General features: G+C 38.9%; 1 protein-coding gene across 1 annotated transcript in view; it reads right to left on the minus strand.

Annotated features, from left to right (window-relative positions):
* The window catches only part of HNMT (histamine N-methyltransferase), a 92,707-nt gene extending 73,022 nt beyond the window's left edge, over window positions 1-19,685 (minus strand). The window contains exon 1 of the mRNA XM_059876413.1: window positions 19,597-19,685. The gene's annotated coding sequence lies outside the window, so the exon portion shown is untranslated. The remainder of the gene's footprint in view (window positions 1-19,596) is intronic.
* Between the last annotated feature and the right edge of the window lie 5,781 nt (window positions 19,686-25,466).

The raw sequence follows: 25,466 nt of genomic DNA on the forward strand, positions 1-25,466 counted from the left end.
CAAAATCTGCATCTGTGTGAAGGAGATAGGGCAGAGAGCTCTCAGTAAGGATTGAGCCACTTAATAAATTTGCAGCCTCTTGTTTCACCTTGTCACAACCTCACTCTCCTGCAGTATCTGTGGCCTCTATTGCACTTCATGCTTCTCTCATTTTCCTTACACTATTATCCAGTTCAGCTTTGTCTGTCAGCTCTTACGCAACCTACACAAGTGGAATTCTCCTTGGACTCTTCTGGCTCAAACATAAATCAAAAAAGAGCAACTTTGGCAATGTTTCTGTTGCCAATAGAACAAAAGAAATATTGCCAATATTTCTTTGGCAATACATTTTGGTACACTCATATCTCAGCAAACTGAGTCAAAGAGGCCAGCTTGTTTTTACCGACAGCCTAAAGACAGAATCACTTCAGAGTGATTAAAAAGGCTTATTTTGAAAGCACAGTTAAAGGGGATTGTGTGGTGGGGGGAAAAAGACCTCATGGTCATGGAATTTTACTGTATTCAGGAAACCAAAAATTGAAATGTTTAGACTATTGTACAACACTATTGTAGAGTGTTGGGGGAAAAATGGGCCTTCATTAATGTACCCTTTCAATTCAGTCAGTCGCTCAGTCATGTCCAACTCTCTGCAACCCCATGAATCGCAGCATGCCAGGCCTCCCTGTCCATCACCACCTCCCGGAGTTCACTCAAACACCAATGTACCCTTTAGAGAAGAGCAAAAAACACTGAGTATAATTCAATCAGGAGAATTAACTAGAACGGGGAGTCTGTTCTTTTGAATTTCTCATCATGGAATGAATGGCACACCTAGCCCTCTCTGCCTCAGATGGACCAGTGAGGCTGGGACACCAGGATTATCACATTATCTTAGTGACACTAGGCCATCCCCTGCATACTTGACCCATCCAGTAGCTTATACTGAGAGTGGTGCCCTGAAAGGACCCCAGTGGCATTGGAGAATGGCTTGGGGCTTTGATACTGAGGTGTATCAAAGGTGTCAAAGGTGTCTAAGCCAGGGCTTTGTAGGGTTCTTAAGCTTTTCATGGAATTTCTTGGAAAAATAGTAGAGGGGATGACAGAAGTTATCTCTGGTTTTTCACTGCCCCTTTCCATGGTCTTATTCTAGCTCTCTCCCACCCCTTTCCACCAGGACAGAAAATGTGGAGCACACACATGGGCTTGCTTCGCTTTTCTTGTGTACACAGAGATACTGTACACAAATCTGGTAACTCTGCATATGCAGTGTGAGGGTTTCATGACTTGGATGAAAGCAGATGAAGCACAACAGGTCCTACTGTGTAGTACAGGGAACTGTATTCAATATCTTGTGATAAACTATATTGGAAAAGAATATTAAAAATGTATATATATACACACATATATATGTATACACACACACATACATATGTGTGTGAAAATCACTTTGCTGTACAGCAGAAATGAACAGAACATTATAAATTAACTATACTTCAATTTAATAAAAGAAAAAAAGGAGCTGGATGTTCTTTACCAGAATTGTACATACATACTCAAGCTGACATCTATTATTCTCTAGATCTGAAACATAAAATCTATGTGGTCTTACATATCCTTTCCCCCATATGAACACATTGCTAATGCATATCCTGAGTCACAAAACTCTGTAGACAAAAGCAGGTGGAAAATTTTGGGAAAAGAACTTGAAAGCAATGTGAGCTAGAGCTCTGGAAGAGCTAATAAAAAAATACTCTTTTTATTATTTTTTTTAACCACATCTGAACTCTTTAGAGTCCCTTGGACTGCAAGGAGATCCAACCAGTCCATTCTGAAGGAGATCAGCCCTGGGATTTCTTTGGAAGGAATGATGCTAAAGCTGAAACTCCAGTACTTTGGCCACCTCATGCGAAGAGTTGACTCATTGGAAACGACTCTGATGCTGGGAGGGATTGGGGGCAGGAGGAGAAGGGGATGACAGAGGATGAGATGGCTGGATGGCATCATCGACTCGATGGACGTGAGTTTGAGTGAACTCCCAGAGTTGGTGATGGACAGGGAGGCCTGGCGTGCTGTGATTCATGGGGTTGCAAAGAGTCGGACATGACTGAGCGACTGAACTGAACTGAAGAGTACCTAAGGGCTGTACTAGAGATTTCTTTTATCCTGGGCACATTCTAGACAACATTTCTCAACCTCCCCTGCAGTTAGGTGACATATGACTGCATCTGGCTTGTAGGATATGAGCAAAAGTGATGACTGTCCTCCTGTCCTCAGTCCTTTTTTGTCTGTTATTACTATTGGTATTGACACTCAGGGAGACCATGGAAGCTGCACAGTGAAGATATTGGATTCTCTTTTACTCTGGATCTCTGAAAGACTGTGTACATCATTGTTATGGACTGAGTTGTGGCCTTTTCCCATGAAAAAAATTATCTTTTGAAGGTTTAACCCTCAATGTGACTTTACTTGGATGTAGGGCCTTTAAGGGAGTAATTAAGGTCAAATGAAGTCTTATGGTAGGGCTCTAATTCAGTAGGACTGATCCTAATAAGAAGAGGACATTGCAGCTGGTCTGTATGTCTGCTTTATGCTAGTATTGTACTGTTTTGATCATTATAGTTTTATAATATAATATAGAAACAGAAAGTCAACAAAGTAAGTATATAATGATAAAGGGGTCAATTCATCAAGAGGATATAAAATAGAAAATATATATGCATCCAACATTGAATCACCTAAATATACAAAGAAAATATTAACAGAACTGTAGGGAGTCATAGATAGCTGTAAAATAATAGTAAAGGGTTTTAACACCACACTTTCAACAATAGATAACTCATCCTGACAAAAAGAATAAGGAAATGTTGGTATTTGATTACAATATATACCAAATAGGCCTAACAGACATACAGAGGTTCCATTCAACAGAAGCAAAATACATATTCTTCTCAAGTGCACATGGAACCTTCTCCAGGATAGATAGATCATTTGATAGTCACAAAACAAGTCTTATCAAACACAAGACTGAAATCATATCAAGTATTCTTTACCACCAAATGGCATAAAGTAGAAAGCAATAACAGGAGGAAAATTAGAAAATTAAAAAAGAAGTCAAAGTTAAACAACATACTCCTGAACAGCATATCTTATTTAAAGGCCTAATGTTAACTTGGCTTAGTCTGAACAGACTTCCAGCACAGGGCTGAATTGGGACATATATAACTGAAGAACCAAAAATTGGAGCTAGGGTATTTAAAAGTTTACATGTGTTTGTAACAATCATCAGCAGTTGTCTATATAAGTTGGACCCATCACCTCAACATTTATAAATAAAAAATATGCTGTAAGTATAACTAAAGAACTTTGTAATTAAAATGGTACCATTCTTAACTGGTGTTTTTTTTTTTTAAGATTTTTAAAGAGAGAAGAGTTAAACTTTTAGAAAGTTAATTAGTTATTATTTACTTACTTTTAGCTGTGCTGGGTCTTCATTGCTGTGTGTGTGCATCCTCTAGTTATGGCAAGTGGGGGCGACTCTTCCTTGGGGTGATGGGCTTCTCATTGTGGTGACTTCTGTTGTTGCAAAGCATGGGCTCTAGGTGCATGGGCTTCGGTAGTTGCAGTGCTCAGGCTTCAGTAGTTGTGGCTCATGGGGTTAGTTGCTCCACAGCATGTGGGATCTTCCTGGATCAGGGATTGAACCCTTGTTCCCTGCATTAGCAGGTGGATTCTTAATTACTGGACCTCCGGGGAAGCCCCATTAAGTGGTATTTTGAGGGTAATGGAGGAAGGATCAGGGTAGAATATATAAATTTTAAAATAAATCTATTTCTCATCCCCAGAAAATAAAAGCTCAGTCTGATTAATGTACAGAGAAAATAAGCCATCTTCTAAGTATACCAGTGATTTTTAAAGGAGCTGAACTATGGGGGAAGTGAGAGGATTTGTTTATAAGAAACTCCATGCAAATTCACAAAGCATTTATGTTTTTCAGAAGTGAATATTTGTTTAAAAAGCTTGAGAAACAAGAGCTCAAGGTATTCTGTTAAGCTGTCATTGATGCTAAAGGCATTAATGTATGCCTTTGTAGCCTTGGGTAAGTCCCATAACCCACCTGAGCCTCAGTGTGCTCATCTGTTAAATGAAGCTATATTGAAATAGTTATATGTAAGACATGTGTATGTGGGTTTATGAGCAATGTGAACATGTATTTACAAATGTTAAGGTTTCTCAGTTGTGGTATAAATATGATAAAACTAAGAAACTGATATTTTATTTTCATGATAACTAACACATCTCATCAGGTCATGCAGGCCTTAGGGCAATTTGTCTCCAGTTTCCAAAGCCTAGATCTTATATCTCAAAAATAACAGTACTTAACTAGAAACACTTTTTGTATTTACCTTGTAATTAAAAAGAAAAGAATCAGCTCTTAAGATTAACTGTAGTTGACAGCCATGTCCCATGAAAGACCACATTTTCTAAACATTAAATTTATCTCCTGGAGGAGTAAGATGCAACACGCATATCTAGACCTCCCAAACTAAAGCCTCCACCACCACTGTGGGAATTAGATCATCAAATCATCCCCAAGAAGGGCAGTCATCCTAAAGTCATTACAGTTCAACAAGAGCAAAGTGAAGACTTAATCAGAAAATTGAATTCCTGAGACATAATAAAGCAGGTTAATTTAGAAACAAGAAATGACACCGTGAGGGATATGTAGCATCATCACTCTTGAGAGGCATGTGAGAAAAATCCAGAATGATATTTTCTGGGTGATACATATCTGGAAGTGTACATTTACTTCAGATTTTTTTTCCCTGCCTAAGAGACTGATACTGCCTAGAACATAACTCAATTCAAAGCAGCAACATACTCTGGAGTTTCATCTCATACTTCTGAAGGATTGAAAAGTCTGAATGAACACTGAAAGATCTTGGTGGCAGTAGGGGCGGATGATGGAGAGTTTCTGGGATAAGAGGTGTTTTGTTTTGTCTTTGTTTTTAGTCTCTAAGTTGTGCCTGACTGTGTTTGTGACCCCATGGACTCTAGCCTGCGAGGCTCCTCTGTCCATAGGATTCTCCAGGCAAGTATATTGCAGTGGTTGTCATTTCCTCCTCCAAGGGATCTTCCCAACCCAGGGATCAAATCCATGTCTCCTGCATTGGCAGGTGGATTCTTTACCACTGAGCCATGGGGGAAGCCCCAGAAGGTATTTATATAGAGATAAACCTAGTCTCTGCCTTCTCTCCTGTGTCTCTGTGTCCTTCCCTCATTTTTTAAAGAAAACCTGTCTTAGATTTAGGGTTAATCTGGGGTGATTTCATCTCAAGATTCTTTGTTACTTCCTAATTGCATCTACAAAGACTATTTTTAAATAAGGTCACATTCTGATGTTCAGGATACACATACATTTTGGGAAGACACTATCTATCCCACTACACCTTTTTCTTTTTTTAACTAATTTATATTTGATTAATGATGCCCAAGTTTTATTTAGTGACAAGAGCATCTATGGTCAATTGTTGAATTTCTGATTAGAAAAGGAAATATGGTCCTCAGCAGCCAACAGAAAATACGCTGTCTAGGTTGGTCATAATTTTCCTTCCAAGGAGTAAGTGTATTTTAATTTCATGGCTGCAATCACCATCTGCAGTGATTTTGGAGCCCCCCAAAATAAAGTCTGACACTGTTTCCACTGTTTCCCCATCTTTTTGCCATGCAGTGATGGGACCAGATGCCATGATGTTCATTTTCTGAATGTTGAGCTTTAAGCCAACTTTTCCACTCTCCTCTTTCACTTTCTTCAAGAGGCTCTTTAGTTCTTCTTTGCTCCCTGCCATAAGGGTGGTGTCATCTGCATATCTGAGGTTATTGATATTTCTCCCAGCAATCTTGATTCCAGCTTGTGCTTCTTCCAGCCCAGTGTTTCTCATGATGTACTCTGCATATAAGTTAAATAAGCAGGGTGACAGTATACAGTCTTGACATACTCCTTTTCCTATTTGGAACCAGTCTGTTGTTCCATGTTCAGTTCTAACTGTTGCTTCCTGACCTGCATACAAGTTTCTCAAGAGGCAGATCAGGTGGTCTGGTATTCCCATCTCTTTCAGAATTTTCCTTTTTGTTACCTTTGTTATAAAGCTCTGTCTTCCTTGGCCTTTCCAAGTCAGTGCTTAGCCTGCTTGCAAGTGCTGGATTGTGTTAGATTCTTCCTACAAACCACACTGCTCATTTCTCCTCCATATCAGGTCTTCTGTGATTCTTCACAGAAAAGGACAGTGCAGAACTGAGAACTGCTCTCTCTCTCAGCAGCACTTGGCTAGTCCAGTTTTCCCTCTTGCTTTGCTCAGATTTGTCATTGCTTTTCTTCCAAGAGCAAACATCTTTTAATTTTATGGCTGCAGTCACCATCTGCAGTGATTTTGGAGCCCCCCAAAATAAAGTCTCTCCAAAGTTATGACCAACTTAGGATATTAAAAAGCAGAGACATTACTTTGCCAGCAAAGGTCTGTCTAGTCAAAGCTATGGTTTTTCCAGGAGTCATGTAGGGATGTGAGAGTTGGACTATAAAGAAAGTTGAGAGCAAAAGAATTGATGGCTTTTGAACTTTGGTGTAGGAGAAGACTCTTGGAGAGTCCCTTAGACTGCAAGGAGATCAAACCAGTCAATCCTCAAGGAAATCAGCCCTGAATATTCATTGGAAGGACTGATGCTGAAGCTGAAATTTCAATTCTTTGGCCACCTGATGTAAAGAACTGACTCCTTGGAAAAGACCCTGATGCTGGGAAAGATTGAAGGCAGAAGGAGATGGGGACAACAGAGGATGAGATGGTTAGATGGCATCATTGACTTAATAGACTTGAGTTTGAGCAAGCTCCAGGAGCTAGAGATGGACCGGGAAGCCTGGCGTGCTGCAGTCCATGGGATCACAAAGAGTCAGACATGACTGAATGAATTGAACTGAACTTGCTCAGATGGATCCCAGGATGTCAAATCTCAGAAGCATCAGAGCATTTGTCTTTCCTGCCTTACTGTTCCTTACTCCTACTATGATTTTCCATTTAATTTCTTGTTGTTGTATGTGTGCTCAGTCATATCTGACTCTTTGAGACCTCATGAACTGTGACCCACCAAGCTCCTCTGTCTGTGTAATTTTCCAGGCAAGAATACTGGAGTGGGTTGCTATTTCCTTCTCCAGGGGATCTTTCTGAAGCAAGGATCAAAACCCTTGCTTCTTGCATCACCTGAATTGGTAGGCAGATTCTTTGCCACACCACCTGGGAAGTCCTTTAATTTCTTAGGTTTTTTAATTTCATAATGCATTTTTGTACATCATGTGGGTAAAGAGATACCATGGAATTGAAGTGAGAAGGGAATGAGCTTTAGCATCCTGCATCAGGTGAGCTTGTCTACCTTAACACGTTTGTCTTTGTGCTTTCCAAAAATTATATGTCTGTGAGCCCTGGACAACAAACCAGGGCTTGTGCACTTATATTGCTGAATTATTCTTGATGAATCTGGTGCTGGAGGAAGTTTTATGGTAGAATTAAAAGTAATCATATCACTTAAAAACAGCTGTTTACAGTAGTAATCATGTCACTTAAAAACAGCTGTTATAGTTGAGGATCCCTGAGAGTGCCTCTCACAATTCCTGTTCCTGTGGCTGACATTCCTGAAAAGACTAAAGTTCACTGAGACCAAGTTTCTACTGGGCCCTTATTTTCCTCCACTCAACACTACATATTTACCCAAAAATAGGACCAAGAATTTTACTCTTTGATGCATTAATTAGTAATTTAAGAAATGTACAAGGAGAAGGAGGGGAAATTACAACTGCAAAACTTAACTCATTTTTAAAAGTATTTACTTATTTTCCTGGTTGTGCCAGATCTTAGTTGTGACATGTAGGATCTTTAATTGTGGCATGTGAGTGTTTAGTTTCAGCACGTGGGATCTAGTTTCCTGACCAGGGATAGAAACAGGCCCCCTGCATTGGGAGTGCAGAGTCTTAGCCACTGGATCACTACAGAAGTCCCACAAAACTTACTCTTTGTACAGACTTATAAAGGTCCCATTGCTTCACAGACTATGAGAAATTGAGCAAATATAACAGCCAAACTGGATTCATCAACCAACATAAGTGACAGGTGGGGTGCAAGCCCCCATCTTACTCCCTTTGTCCTTTGACATAAGAGCCATTTTGACTTTAGGAGCCAAAAGCACTGTCTGCCTGGCCCACTGTATCGCAGCACTGTTTATAATAGCCAGGACATGGAAGCAACCTAGATGTCCATCAGCAGATGAATGGATAGGAAAGCTGTGGTACATATACACAATGGAGTATTACTACACCATTAAAAAGAATACATTTGAATCAGTTCTAATGAGGTGGATGAAACTGGAGCCTATTATACAGAGTGAAGAAAGCCAGAAAGAAAAACACCAATTCAGTATACTAACGCATATATATGGAATTTAGAAACAGGGTAACGATAACCCTGTATGTGAGACAGCAAAAGAGACACAGATGTATAGAACAGTCTTTTGGACTCTGTGGGAGAGGGAGAGGGTGGGATGATTTGGGAGAATGGCATTGATTCATGTTGATGTATGGCTAAACCAATACAATATTGTAAAGCTAAAAAATAAATAAATAAAATAAAAAGGAAAAAAAAGAAGAGAAATGGCAATGTGGTACATACCCTAGGGTTTGTGTGTCTACCAAAAAGAGAGAAATTGTTACTTTAGAATCCAGACTTTGTTTTGTTTTTTTTTAAATTTTATTTTATTTTTAAACTTTACATAATTGTATTAGTTTTGCCAAATATCAAAATGAATCCATCACAGAATCCAGACTTTGAAGATAGACAAAATGGAATTTCAATTTTTAATCTCTGCCCCTCCTATCTATGTGATCTTCAGCAAGTTTATGAAAATATTGGAGTTTCGGTTTCTTCAGCTGTGAAGTAGGAATAATAATTTCACCAGCAAGTACCAGATCCCTGCTGGGGACAGTTGGCATGCTAGAAAGAGTAACTGATTACCTTTCAACAGTAAGAAAACAAAGCCTGATTAAAATATAGGTCAAAGACCTTAACAGACATCTCACCAAAGAAAACATGTATTTAGTTGCTCAGTCGTGTCTGACTCTTTGTGACCCCATGGACTGTATCCCACCAGGCTCCTCTGTCCTTGGGATTTTTCAGGCAAGAATACTGGAGTGTGTTGAAAAAGAGTTTCTTCTCCAAAAAGAAGATATACAGATAGCATATAAGCATATGAAATGATATTCTACTCATATGTTATCAGGGAGATGCAAATTGATACAATAAGAAGGTATAACTATTAATAACTTATTAGACACTAGAATACTGGCAACACCAAATGCTGATGAGAATGCAGAGTGACAGAACTCTCATCCATTGCTGGTGGAAATGAAAAATGGTACAGCCACTTTGGAAGACATTTTGGCAGTTTCTTAAAAAACTAGACACATGCTTACCATATGATCCGTGAAAATCACATTTCCTGGTATTAACTCAATGGAGCTGAAGATGTATGTCTGCATAAAACCCTACAATGGATGTTTATAGAAACTTATTCGTAGTTACCCAAAGTTGGAAGCAACCAAGATGCCCTTCAGTAGGTGAATGGATAAATAGACTGTGGTATATCACAAAAAAGGAGTACTGTTCAGTGCTAAAAAGAAATAAACTATCAAGCTATGAAAAGACATGGAATAAACTTAAATGCCTATTCTTTAGTTAAATAAGCTAATATGAATAGAATACATATCGTATGATTCTATTATATGACATTCTAGAAAAGGCAGACTATTTAGATAGTAAAAAGATCAGCTATTTCCAGGGGCGGGAGATGGAGAGAAGGATGAATAGAGAAAGCACTGAGAATTCCCATAGCGCCACCTGGGAAGGCCCTTTAGAGTAGTGAAAATACTCTGTATTATAATATAATGGCAGATACATGTTCCAGCAGAGATGGCACAAAAATTGAAACCCGAGGGGAAATGTGACCACTACCAAGCTACCGCCTTTGTTGTTATTCAGTCGCTCAGTCATGTCCGACTTTCCATGACCCCAGGGACTGCAGAACTCCAGGCTTCCCTGTTCGTCACCATCTCCTGGAGCAAATGAATGACCAACACAAGTGGTTGGGCACATAGGTTCTCTTCCTGTTTCCTTTCAGAGTGCGTTCTAAGTTTTTAATAAAGCATGCACACCTTGTTTTTGTTCTCCAAGTCCAGAGGATGGTGATCAGGTTATTTTCAGCTTAGAGACTTTGATAAGTTACTGTTTAAGACAAGGATCTTTAGTCTAATATTTAAGCTCCTTGAAAATATTGCCTTAATTTGGGAATTCCTGGCAGTCCAGTGATTAGGACTCAATGCTTCCACTGCCAAGGGCATGGGTTCAATTCCTGGTGGGGGAACTAAGATCCTGCAAGCCACGCAGCATGCCTCCCCCTCAAATGGCCATAAATTATGAGCATGAAGTAAACTAATAGGAAAATGTAAAGGTAAGTGATAATCCAGTCATAGTCGGTGACTTTCTCTTCTTTATCACTGTGTGCTTTCCCATCCAAGCTAATGATAATCCATCTGCCAGGCTCACCACCCTCTTCCCCATCTCTCTTCCATCTCTCTCTTTTTAAGAAAAAAAAATTATGTGGACTATTTTAAAAGTCTTTATTGAATTTGTTACAATATTGCTTCTGTTTCATGTTTTGGTTTCTTAGCTGTGAGGCATCTGGGATCTTAGCTCCCTGACCAGGGATTGAACCCACACCCCTTATGTTGGAAGGCAAAGTCTTAACCACTGGACCACGAGGAAAGTGCCCCCCGCCCCATCTTTCTTTAATGAAAACTTACCTTTACATCGTAAGTTAAGTGCTGCTCCTTGAAGGAACTTACACTGGTTTTCCCAAACTTCATTTTATCTTTCCATTTTAAAACCATTATATCACTTCCATAGTACTTAACAAAATGAATCTTGTGTTTTTGATACTGAAATTTTTATCTTCTCCTTTGATAATGGACGTTTTCCTAAGGGCAAAGAGTATTTTTCCTCAAGTATGTACCCTTCAGAGAGGGATTGAATGGCTCTTGTACCTACTAGGTACTTGATAAATGTATGTGGTAGTAGGTGGACGTGCAGAACAGTTGTCGGATGGATCATATCCATCCGAATGGGCATTGGAACAGTATCAGAAACCTGGATTCCATTATTTTTTAGGTCACCTGATGGTGATCTGCAGAATAACTGTGCTCAACTTTCTCATCTGCACAATGAGATCAGATAAGATGAATTCAGAGATCGCTCCTGGTTCTTCCATAATTCCCTCATTCAATAAGAAGGTAGATGATTAAATTTGTAAGTAGCAATTTCATAATTCTGTTCCAGAATTTTTACTTGAGGAAAACTAACTTTCCATGATCTTGCTCTTTCTAGATTCTTTCTCAGGAGTTTCCATGGGGCTATAATTTACCTACACTTTAAGTAAAAATACTACATAATCCTAACTCTCCTTTCTTTTCTCTTATGCCTCGACCCTGGTGATAGCCCATTTTGCAGCACAAAGAACCTAATTTTATAACTGCTTTGTAAAGCACTGCAAAAAATAAAGGAATAAAATTATAAAATGTTACATTCTATAAAGGAGTATTTCTCCTAATGCGTCCACAAAGAACCAAGTTTATAACTGCTGGTATGTCAATTATGATGGTAAAATATGTATCTATATAATACATGTGATATGATAGATGCAATTGGAGTGGCTTTGGCGTATTTATTGCAGTTTATTTTTTATGGAATCAATAGCAAACGAAACGTCTGCTGTAAGCAGTCATATGAAAATGGATAAATACAAAAGCAAGCATAAGAGTATTCAGCAGAGAATTCTGAGCCTGAACAATCAACTTTCAGGCAAATCTTATGTGATTCATAATTTTAGCCCTTTATTATGCAAAGCTGCTGATTCAATTTTACAATGCAAAGAAATGTTTGGCATGATTATCAAGTTATATTTACCATTCTGTGGATCTACTGAAAGATGCACTATCTTCAAAGAGTCTGTTCAAAGTACCTCTGAACACACTTTTAGATCCTCAGTCATAAGCAGAAGTTGGCAGGGTAAAATGTATTGGTCTTAACTAGCATCAGCATGTGAGACTTTAAAAAAAAATGGTAAATGATGATTCAGTTGCAGAGCCAAATGATTGCCAAATCAAACAAATTCAGAGAAAAAGTTGCTGATCCTTGTTGAATTGCCACATGTTACCACTTCCTGTTACACATGTCCTGGTGGAAAAAACTCTCTTGTAGAAGTTTTCTCACCCATTAGAATAATGTGTTTTTAATTTCAAATCCCTACCTGCTGAAAACTCAGGATTTCAGAAGACCCATTGCAAAACCTGGACTTGAGAAATTGGAAAGCTGGAGAAACTGCTGCTGCTGCTGCTGCTGCTGCTGCTAAGTCGCTTCAGTCGTGTCCAACTCTGTGCGACCCCATAGACAGCAGCCCACCAGGCTCCCCCATCCCTGGGATTCTCCAGGCAAGAACACTGGAGTGGGTTGCCATTTCCTTCTCCAATACATGAAAGTGAAAAGTGAGAGTGAAGTCGCTTAGTCATGTCCAACTCTTCTCGACCCCATGGACTGCAGCCTACCAGGCTCCTCCATCCATGGGATTTTCCAGGCAAGAGTACTGGAGTGGGTTGCCATTGCCTTCTCCAACTACGTTCTCTTCCTTCTCCAGACTCTCCATGTCTCTGTTCATTCAAAGAGTTGTCAATACTTGCTAATTTGAACTCCCCTTCTCCTTCTTCTCTCTCTGATCAATGTCCTCTGTTCATGCTTTTGTTCCCAGCTCTGAATGTTTTTAGTCAGCATCATCAATGACCTCCATGTTAGGGATGCCAGTGTTCTAGCCTCAATCCTCATCTAACTTGATATAGCAACATGAAACATGATTGATTATTCCCTACTCCTCGAAGCATTTTCTTCACTTGTCTATAGGACTCTGCACTCCTAGTTTTCCTTCTCTCACTGACTCCTCTACTTCTAGGTCCTTTGGTGGATCCTCTCCTCTCTTAGAACAAGTGAAAATATTTCCTGGATCACTCCTTGAACCTCTTATCCATCTGTCTATACTCATTGCTTTCATGCATTTATCTAACCCTATAATACCTTCCTGATGTATAACTTTAGTCTAGACCTCTCTCCTGAGATACAGAATCAGTGATTGCACTGGCCATTTGCTACCTCCAGTTGGATTTTCAAGAGCCATCTCACAGTCAACATGTCTAGAACCAGAATTCTTCTATTTACTGCACTCTCACAAAACCTGCTTCTTTACAGCGTACCCCAACTCAGTTCTTGGTGACACCATTCTACTGGGGCCAGGACTGGAGCCAGGGTGAAGCAAGTGAGTTGCTTAGATATGAAATTGAAGATTTTCAGAGCATTGTGCAACTGCCAACAGTGCTTTTGCATGACCCTGAAAATGAGTGCCTCCTTAAAATCTATGTCTTCAGCACCTCACTCCCCTCACCCTAGTCCCACCCCACTTTCACCTACTGAAGCCCAAACCCTTGGCATCATCCTGTATACCTCTGTTTCTCTGACATCCTCGTCCCAACTGTGAGGAAATCCTGTTGGTTTTACCATCAGAAAGAGACAGCAATGCCCTAAGTCTGCACTTCAGGGGAAAGGCTTAAGGAACAGGCAGTGTTGGTCTCCCAGAATGAATTTTAGACATCTTGCAGTTGCTGGCCCCAAGAGTGTGCAACGGAAAAGTGTGTTCAGGTTGCTGTGGCCTCGGGCCTTGGCAGATGGAGGATTGGACCCCCAGGTTTCTGCACTAGAATTCTGTGTGCCACCTGCAGGTCCTATGGGTCCTGAAAGGTACAGATTTACCACCCACATGTGTGCAGTTCCTTCCCCTGTTCTGGCATTGGGCAGTCTCTTCCCTGCACAGTCTTTGGGTCACAGCCCCAGCCCTCCTTGCAGCTGGCTGAGCCTCTGAGACAAGTAGGGCATGGGTGAGGTATCCACCAGTATTGGGGTTTGCATGCTAGGTGGTATGAGCCAGACTCCTTACCCACAAGTCTGAAATTAAGAGCTCTAGAACCAGGGCAACCCAGATCAACCCCAGGCCTCCCCTGCAAGTCCTGAGATCCCTAGAAATTGAACTTTCTCTGAGAAGAGTGGTCTCAGCTGCAGTTCCTCAGGGCTGATTCCACCATTCTCTGAACCACTCCCCGTCCCCATGTTCAGTACATCCCATCCCATCCTCTCCCTACCCCTCCATCAGGACCTGCACTGACTTCCCCATATACCCAGAGTCACACAGGGTATGCTATGCACTCCAACTGCACCATTTGATTTCCTTGGAAACTCCACACTTCACCCAGTTGGATCAGGCCCTGGTCACAGGCCATGAGCACCTCACCTGCTCCCTAGAAAACTATTTCTGACACGCTTTCTTCCAGGCATTTGCTTCTCCTCCCTTTGAAATTAGGCATGGCTATGCAACTAATTCTAGACAATGGATTACTGCTAGATATGATGTGTGCCATTTCTGGCCACACAATTGTCAGCTGAGATGATCTAGAACCTTCTTCCCCTACTGCCACACTTGGAAATGTTCCAGATGGTAGAACCTCCATTAGCCTTAGCCCTTCAATAAGGATAATACAGAGCAAAGCCCCTACAGACATGCAATTTCCCTGCAGTGTGATCTACAAACAAATCTTCAGGCTTTAAAGCCACTGAGATTTGATGATTTGTTACCATAGCATAATCTGTCCAGATTAATATAACTAGGTTACCTCTAGTATGAAGGCAGTATGATTAAATAACAAATTATATAAAATTGAATCAGTAATAAAAATGATATCTAAACTTATTGTGAAATACCCAAAGTTTGAGAAACACTTTCAGTTCCTTAGAAGGAAATGCATACACACTCATGCACACACACTCATGCACACACACTCATGCACACACACTCATGCACACAGACGGAAGGTAGGTCTCAGAAGCTTCATTCTAGAGGTAGGATATAGTCTGGTGATTTTGCTTAGCAATTCTAATGATGTGTGTAGCTACTACATCTACCTGTATGAGCCTCACCATGTTCCTTCTTGGCAACATGATTGGCACCTATCTATTCACCATGTATTGACCTTTGGGAATAAGCCAGAATGAAGAACAGTGTGTATAAAATGGGAATATGCAAGCATTTGGTCTAATTTATGAAGAAATCCTTACAAATGTCAAAAATGATGGATTAAAAAATTTTATATATTTAAACATTATACTTCTAAAGAGAGGAAATCAAGATTCTGAGATTATTTTTACAAAGACAGGAAACCAATAGAAGCTAGATGCATTGTTCCTTTTTGTAAAACTTATTTTATTGAAGTATAGTTGGTTTACAATATTATGTTAAAATCTGCTATATAGCAAACTGATTCAGTTATATATATATATATACACATAAATATGTACTTTTATATATTTTTTCTTTTTTATATTCTTTTCCATTATTGTTTATTAGACAACATTGATATAGTTGCCTGGGATACACAGCAGGACCTTGTTGTTTATCTGTTCTATACATGGATACGTATATCCATTCTATATAGTTTGCATCTGCTAATCCCAATCTCCCAATCCATCCCTCCCCTACACCTCTGCCCCTTGGCAACCACAAGTCTCTTCTCTATGACTGTGAGTCTGTTTCTGTTTTGTAGGTAAGTTCGTTTGTGTCTTATTTTAGATTCTACATGTAAATGATACCATATGGTATTCATCTTTCTCTGTCCGACTTCACTTAATATAACAGTCTCTAGGTCCATCCATGTTGCTATGCGTGGCATTACTTCATTCTTTTTTTTCCAAGGTTGTCTTAAAAAATTATTTATTTTTAATCGATTGATGATTGGTTTACAATATCAGTTTGATTTCTGTCATACACCAACATGAATTAACCATAGGTGTACATATATCCCCTTCCTCTTGAGTCTCCCTCCCACCCATTCCCACCCCTCTAGGTTATTACAGAGTCTCAGTTTGAGTTCCCTGAGTTTTATAGCAAGTTCCCATTGGCTGTCTATTTACATAGTGTAATACACTATGGGGCATAGTGTATACGCATCCATGCTACTGTCTCCACATATCTCATCCTCTTCCTCTTCTTTTACTTCATTTTTTTAAATTCCATTGTTTCAGGAGCATTTTCCCCCTCAGGTAGCAGTGACATACTCAGGTACAAGAAAAACTTCTGTATTACAACTTGATTACTACTGTCTGTGTTAAGTGGGTTAGAGACTGAGGGCAGAATGACATCACCTGCCCTCCAGTTGCAGCCTGTGTTTGATGAAGTCCTGAGCCTAGGGCCCATCTGTCCATGTCCCCAAATAGCCCTCTCCCATGCTTGAAAGGAGTGACCTTCCAGACACATCAGAAGTACTGTCTCCTCTGTACGGCTGTCTTGATTCCTCCTAGCTAAATTAGTTGCTCAGTTTTCTTTATCTTGTTAATGATATTAGATACATAATTATAGCACTCATCAGGCTGTCTAATTCTTTATTTACGTGTCTGTCTCCCTGACTAAACCGTGGGCTTTTCAAGGGCAAGAGCTCCATCTTAGTCACTTGTATCTTCTTCAATACCCATACTTGTCATTTTATTGGTATATATTTGATGATTTAGGAAAAAGCTGGGGGTGGAATAAAAGTAGAAGGAAGGAGGAATACATAAAGGGAAAAGAAAGGAAGCAAATTAGCAAGGCTGAAATAAAGGAACAAAAGGATGGAGTTTCAGCCTGTGTGCCTTTTACGCATGTCTTAATGGACTGGAACAGACTCAGGCACCAGAGCAACAGGAAGATGACCGTGTGGGTATCTCTGAGTCAGAGCCAGCACATGCTTCACACACAACAGTGCAGCCACACTGCACTGATTCCAGCAAACTGATTCCAGAATATTCTACTTCTTCCTACCATTCCTCCTAGTTTAACAAGGAAGACTATTTAACTGACTTCACAGAGTCATAAAAGCCAAGGATTCATGAATTTTATGGTACATGAAACAGCTTAGTTTGATAGGTTATTGTAGTTTTATATATAAAGAAGCCTAGCAATCTTTGTGGACTTAAAGAATGAAACTCTTAAGTTTAAAATAGAAATATTATTAAAGGGAAACAGTTGTAGTTTGTGAGTTATTTAACTGAAGATTCCAAATTAATACTTGAGAATATTGAGAAGTGAAAAGAAAGTGAAGTTGCTCAGTCCTGTCCAACTCTTTGTGACTCCATAGACTGTAGCCCACCAGGCTCCTCCATCCATGGGCTTTTCCAGGCAAGAGTACTGGATGAATATTAATTATAATTTAGGCTTTTAGTCTAATAATACCATTTCCAAAAATTTATCCCACAGAAATATTAAGATGTGCATGAAGTTATGGCAAAAAATTATGCATGGCAAAATTATTTGTAGTCATGCAAAATTTGAAACAATGCAAATGTTTTTAATAGAGGATTAAATAACTATATTTAATGGAGAGTAAGTAGTAGGTTAAAATGGATTATCTTGAATAACTAAAAAATAGAGATTCTAAGATTCATATTCATTGAATAAAGTTTTAGGACCACATGTATACTATCATTCCAACTTTGCAAAGAAACAAAAAAGAACAAAAACCAAAGCTTTATGCACACATGCACGTGCGCACACACACGCACACCAAGACACCGTTCACTTTTGTGAACTAATGGGGGAACTGTTAATATTTACACATGAGGCACCAGCATGATACAGGAGTATCTAGAGGAGGCAGGGTTTATAACCACCTTAATTTCAGGGATTGATATTCTTGATTATACATCTTTGGGAAAGTGAAAGTCCCTCAGCTGTGTCCGACTCTTTGTAACCCTTTGTAGTCTTTGTAACTGTACAGTCCATGGAATTCTCCAGGCCGGGATACTGGAGTGGGTAGCTTTCTCCTTCTCCAGGGGATCTTCCCAACCCAGGGACTGAACCTAGGTCTCCCACATTGCAGGCAGATCCTTTACCAGCTGAGCCACATTTGTTTACATTTGTAAACATACACTACTACTACTACTAAAATTTTCATACCTAAAAAGTATGTGTGAGAAGAATGTTGAATTAATCTTAAACTTGGATTTCAAGTCCAGTACCTCCAGTTTGCTCAGAAAGACCTCCCTTTGTTCTAATCCTGTAGTTTCATCTGTTTTCTTCAGAATGCTCCATGGTATTCTAAGTTCTTGTGTCACCAGGACATTCTTTTCTCCTATTCTTTTATTGCCTGAACACATTGTTAATTCTTCCTGACCATTGCAAAGCTCCCAGCCTGTTGATTTTATCTTTTGTCATTCAAGTATCCAGAGCAGCAGACTTATGGTAGCACATAGTCTTTATTTTTGTCCTTTGAATTTTTCTGAAAATAAAGTATCTATTTAATGGGTGATGGATGAACCACTGCCTTTTGCCAGTTCCTGTAGTTAGTGAGGCCAAAGGCCCTTTGCTGAATTCTCACATCAGCTTGTTTGATCAGTCCTATATTTGGTATAAGTTTCAAGCCACACTTGCATTGTGCAGGTGGTACTATTGGTCACATGATAACTTAAATTGTGGTGATAGGGATCGATACAAACTACTCCTCTAGCAAAACACAATAACTCAAGGCATATATCCATTATGAATGCTGCATCAGAGGTATTATCTTCACATTCAAAGTCTAGCATATAATTATTAAGAACAGACATTTAAAGAACATGAACAATTTGATGATAGAATTATTCACATTTATTATGTGAATATTATATTATTATTAGAAATCTTTTTTGAAATCTGGAGAACAACTGAGTGGATAAAAACATGTCAGACAGTGGGTGACAAAGAATATGAGAAAATTACAACTCTTTTTCCCCACTAAATTTAACAATGTTTTGCACCAGTTTCTTCACTTGCTGACTGAGTACTTGGTTCTGCAAGGACATTGACTCAGGAAGATATTTTTTTCCGCCATTATTTTAATCTGTGATGTAGCTGGTCTGGGATTGGCACACTGTTCTTGTCAGGGTGACCCCAGAAATGCTCATTAGAACACCAGCACACATTCTCTCTTTCAACAAATATCAACTGAACATGAAAACAGAGTTCTCTTGTGTAATGAGAGTATAATTCAGAATAAGACAATGATTATGAAGTGTTCATTTCAGTCTAAAAAATAAAAGCATTATGTGTAAAAATTGCCACCTTGATGATCACATGAGATAATGTCATTGTGAAATCTGATCCAAAATCATCAGCTTCTGGAGCATGTTTAAAAGCTAACAAACAGGAAGATGGCAGAATGAGAAACACCAGGAATCTATCTCTCTACCTAGACAGCAGTTGTACTGGCAGAATCTGTCTAACAATTTTGGAACTCTGGAGTCTGTTGAAGACAACTTCTAGGGGACTACCCAGATGGTAAATTGCAGTTAATTACAATTATCAGCACATAGGACAGTAGTACCTACCCATCCCCACCACAATCACGTGGCTGACAACAGTGCACAGTACCTTGAACACAGCTAGTTGGAGACTAGGCAGACAAAGGTGATCCTGTCTTCCAAATATTGAGGATCTGTGCTCTGATCACTGCTAGCTGTTTCTGACCACAGAAGTGCATACAAAGAGGCAAGCAGCATTTGCTTACCCACCTACTCCTTTGTTACAAGTCCCTCCCTCTCTGTTGAAGTGACTTCCAGGGCATTTAAAGGGCTAATGCTGTTTTAGTCTGTCCTTCATTTTCTTTTCCTTGCTTTTGGGAGACAGACATTAAAGACAATGACATTCAAAAACAACCCTATATCCTGGGAAGTTGGAGAAGACTCTTGAGAGTCCCTTGGACTGCAAGGAGATCCAGTCAATCCTAAAGGAAATCAGTCCTGAATAGTCATTGGAAGGACTGATGTTGAAGCTGAAACTCCAATACTTTGGCCACCTGATGTGAAGAACTGACTCATTTGAAAAGATTCTGATGCTGGGAAAGGTTAAAGGCGGGAGGAGAAGGGGATGACAGAGGATGAGATGGTTGGATGGCATCACAGACTCAATGGACATGAGTTTGAGTAAATTCTGGGAGTTGGTGATGGACAGGAAGGCCTGGCGTGCTGCAGTCCATGGGGTTGCAAAGAGTTAGACATGACCGAGCAACTGAACTGAACTGATATCCTGGGAAAACTAGGAAGTGCCATATATGCCTAGGAAAAGGCTCAGAAAAGACCTTAAGTTTATACCTGACCCTCAGCACAAAGACAGACCAAACAATCAGACAATCAAAAAAAAACACAAAGAAACAACATAAAACGACAAAGTCTGGAAGGGGGAGAACCTGATTTCCGCAGTTACTGTGTTGTTAGATTCAAATTGTCAGTTTTCAACAACAACAAAAAAATTGCATGGTATACAAAGAAGTAGGAAAGTATGGTCCTTTCAATGAAAAAATAAACAGAAACTGTCCCTGAGAAAGATCTAACGACATATATACTAGACAAATACTTTAAAATAACTTCTCTAAAACAGTCTAAGAACTAAAGGACAATATGGAGAAAGAAAAAAACAAAGAAACAAAAAACAAACAAGCAAAGTGTACAAGTAAAATGGAAATATCAAGAAATAGATAGAAAATCTAAAACAAGCCAAAAAGAAATTCCAAACTGAAAAGCGCAATGACTGAACTGAAAATGTGACTAGAGGAATTCAAAGGCAGATTTGAGCATACAAAAGAAAGACTCAATGAGTTTGAAGCTAGGACAATGAAAATTAATTAGTCTGAGAAACATAAAGAAAGAAGATTGAAGAAAAGTAAACAGAGCCTAATGTATGCATCATGGGAGCTCCAGAAGAAAAGAGAGAGAAAAAAGGAAAACAGAATACGTGAAGAAATAATGCCTAAAAACTTCCCAAGTTTGATGAAAAACCTGAATATAAACATCCAAGATAATCAGTGAAATCCAAACAAAATGAACTCAAAGAGACTCATATAGAGACATATTATAATCAAACCTTTGAAAGACCAAGATAAAGAGAAAATCTTGAAAATAGGAAGAGAGAAGCAAATCATCACATGTATGGGATTCTCAATAAGATTATCAGCAGATTTCTCATCAGAAACTTTGGAGACCAGAAGGCAGTGGGCCAATATAAAAGGAAACAAAAACCTGTTAAGCAAGATTTCCAGCAAAACTGTCCTTCAAAAGTGAGGAAGAAATTAAGAAACTCACAGATAATCAAAAGTTGAAGGAGTTCCTTAACTTGACTGGCCTTGTAAGAAATGCTCAAGACTCCTGCAAAGTGAAATAATGAAAGGACATTTGACAGAAACTCAAAGTTGCAAGGGAGAAGGCAATGGCACCCCACTCCAGTACTCTTGCCTGGAAAATCCCATGGAGCCTGGTGGGCTGCAGTCCATGGGGTCGTGAAGAGTCTGACATGACTGAGTGACTTCACTTTCACCTTTCACTTTCATGCATTGGAGAAGGAAATGGCAACCCACTCCAGTGTTCTTGCCTGGAGAATCCCAGGGACAGGGGAGCATGATGGGCTGCCATCTATGGGGTTGCACAGAGTCGGACACAACTGAAGTGACTTAGCAGCAGCAGCAAAGTTGCAAGAAATAAAAATTTCAGCAATGGTAACTACATGAGTGATTATAAAAGCTTTGTCATATAATGCTTTATATTACACATATAATAATAATGTAAAAACTTTATAATAAAAAGTTTTATTATTGTAACATTGGTTTGTAACTGGACTGTTTGTTTTCTACATGATTTAAGGGATCTGTACAGTAAAAAAAATAATTAGTCTGGAAACTATAAAACATTGCTGAACAAAATTAAAGAAGACATAAATAAATGGAAATACATCTCATGTTTATCAAGTAGTAGACTTATTACTGTTAAAATGCCAGTACTGTCCAAAGCAATCTACAGATTCAATGTAAACATCTTCAAAATCCTAATGACTTTTTTCTGCAGAATTAGAAAATATGACCCTAAAATTAACATGGAAATTAATTAAAGATTAATTAAAATTAATTTAAAAAATTAGTGGACCTTAGTCAAAATGATTTTGAACAAAACAAACTGGAACTCACACTTCCTGATTTCAATAATTAGTACATAATTACTGCTACTGCTAAGTCACTTCAGTCATGTCCGACTCTGTGCGACCCCATGGACGGCAGCTGCAAATCAAAACTGCAATGATATATTACCTCACCCCTATTAGCATGGCTACTATCAAGTTAGACACAACTTGGCGATTGAACGACAGCAACTATAAAAAAAACTAGATAACAACAAGCATTGGTAAGGATGTAGAAGAGGAACCCTTGTACACTATGAGTGGAAATCTAAAATGGTAGAGCCCTTGTGGAAAACAGTATGGCAGTTTCTCAAATAACTAAAAATAGAATTACCATATGATCCAGCTATTCTATTTCTGGATGCATACCCTCCAGATTAAAAGCAGGGTCTCTGGGACATATTTGTACACCCGTGTTCATAGTAGCCTGATTCACAGTAGCTAAATGTGGAAGCAAAATAAGTATTAATTGATGCGTGAATGAATAAACAAAATATTTATATGTATAGTGGAATATTATTCAGCCTTAAAAAGGAAGGAAATTCTTCAATTGCTATGCAGTGGATGAACATACAGGACATTATATTAAGGGAAATAATCCATTCACAGAAAGACAGATACTGTATGATTCTACTTAGAGTAGTCAAAATCATGGAGACAGAAAGTAGAATGCCGGTTGCCAGGGGATGGAGTTTGGGAGGATGTGGAGTTATTGTTTAATGAATATAGAGTTTGAATTTTATGAGATAAAATGTATGGAGATAATATGGTGGTGATGGTTATACAGCATGATGAAAATGTTTAATACTACTGAACTATGCACTTAAGAAGGGTTAAGATGGTAAATTTTATGTTGTATATATTTATCACAATAAAATTATTGAAAAAAAAAATGGACATTATGTTTCAAATAGGACAAATAGATTAATAAGGACACATGTTTCTGGCAACTTCAGATATTCAAATGATAATTATTTAATATGTTTCTCAGTTTGCTTCATTATTTTTGAAACACATTTATGATTTTCATTTTTATGAAAATATCTCCAAAATGATTTAATAATTTATTCTTTGATCAAAGGAATTTGGATATAATGAATGTGACTTTATATAATGATACTATATTTTATATTATATTATATACTAATCAGAGAAGGCAATGGCACCCCACTCCAGTACTCTTGCCTGGAAAATCCCATGGACGGAGGAGCCTGGTAGGCTGCAGTCCACGGGGTCGTGAAGAGTCTGACACGACTGAGTGACTTCACTTTCACTTTTCACTTTCATGCATTGGAGAAGGAAATGGCAACCCACTCCAGTGTTCTTGCCTGGAGAATCTCAGGGACGGGGGAGCCTGGTGGGCTGCCGTCTCTGGGGTCACACAGAGTCGGACATGACTGAAGTGACTTAGCATAGCATAGCATAGCATATACTATAATATAATGAACGTCCTGTCTTTGTGATTAAGGATCTTCACTCTATATTATCAATTTTGTGGGTATGTTTTTAAAATGTGATGCTAATTGTGTTCTTAAGGTGTAATGCCTGCTTTCCCTGAACTTAATGACTCTAACTGCTTTATAGTTGTTTACTACCAATATTGTCTCCTCCAATTTCATTTTGTATTTCAATATATGAAGTTTTAAATGTTTTTGTTGACAACTGAAAGATCAAAAGTTACCAAGGTACATATGAAGAGTAAATGCATATGTTTTTGCCAGAACATTGATGAATAAATTTGCTGTATAGCAGTAGCTCTTACCTGTGAGCATACTACAGAATCACCTGGAGGGCTTGATAAAATGCAGGTTCCAGGACCCCAGCCCCAATTTTCTGGGGCCCAGAGTGGGGCCTGAGAACCTGCATTTCTAATAATAATTTTCCAGCTAGTTCTGCTGCTGGAATATTGAGATATTATATTGAGAACTATTGCTGCAGAGTTAAGTGGGATGGGGACAGTTTGAAATACCAGGAAGAATTTGTATTTTAAGGAAACAGTATAAATGTCTAGAAGTCTGAAAGTAGAAAAAGGGGAATGAAACTTACAACATGAAGGGGGAAAATAGAAGTAAAATTCAGGTGTTTGTATAAAATGGTAAATTGGTTACATGTTGGTTCACAAAGGGATTTTAGGAAGATACATTAAATACTCCTATCATTATAAACTGGTATTGCACCAGAAAGCTTTGATCTCCAAAAACATCTTATGTTACTTCTGTAATAGTCTGGCCTGGATGGAACATTGGTTTGACCCCGTGCAGCATTCCTAATGTTTGTATATTCTAATCCATTGGATGCTACTAAAGTGCTTTGCCAACAGATTTTATTCTCAGATAGTGCACAGCACTGAGAAGAAAATCACTTTGCAAATCCAATGATTTCATGGGCCACTAGGCTCCCTGCATTCTCTATTACCCAGTTTATCTTTTGTTCATTTAATGCATCACCAACAACATTGAATTAGCTTGTTGGGCAATTAGGTAAGATATTAAACTAAAGATGTACATATAAATATGTCAAGTAATTATTTTAAGAATACATATGTAAGGAGTAGCTGGAGTAGACACTTTGTAAAGACATTTCCTCCTGCTTTCTCTCGTAGAGAAAGCTCCAACTCTATAAATACACCTTTTTCTAAAGTGTGCACAGTGAAATAAGTTTCTATAATATAATTAATGTTTAAAAATCCTTTCCAAGGAAATTAGGTTTTGTAAACATCCTGGAAAATGTCAGGAAATTAAATTGGTGTTTGTTAGAACAAACATCCCAAATCAAATCCAGTACTGCAAATGTTGGTTCAGGGATGGTTTCTAGTCTCTTATCTTACCTGAGCTGTGGCCACGTAAAGCCCTTCTGCAGTTTTACTACTGCCTCGACTTTCCACAGAAATGCAGGAGACTCCAGTTTGATCCCTGGGTCGGGAAGATCCACTGGAGAAAGAAACGGCTACACACTCAAGTATTCTAGGCTGGAGAATTCCATGGACAGAGGAACCTGGCAGGCTACAGTCCATGGGATCGCAAAGAGTTGGACAAGACTGAGAGATTTTCACTTCACTTCACTTGACTTTCCACACTAACCCTGAAACGTTGCTGGGAGATGTACATGGCGACATGTCTGGAAGCTGTGGTTCGATCCTGCTTTCTTTGCCTCTACTCTAATGTCATATCTTAGTCTTGCTAAATAGATCTGTCTCACACTGTCTTATTTCCCTGTTCTCTAAACATTTAAGTTTGGTGACTAAGCTTCAGCTTTATCCCTCTTCCCAAGGTCCTCTTTTGTCATCTGCCATCACCCAT

The sequence above is a fragment of the Bos taurus genome, chromosome 2 (genome assembly GCF_002263795.3).
Source record: "Bos taurus isolate L1 Dominette 01449 registration number 42190680 breed Hereford chromosome 2, ARS-UCD2.0, whole genome shotgun sequence".
Taxonomy (NCBI): domain Eukaryota; kingdom Metazoa; phylum Chordata; class Mammalia; order Artiodactyla; family Bovidae; genus Bos; species Bos taurus.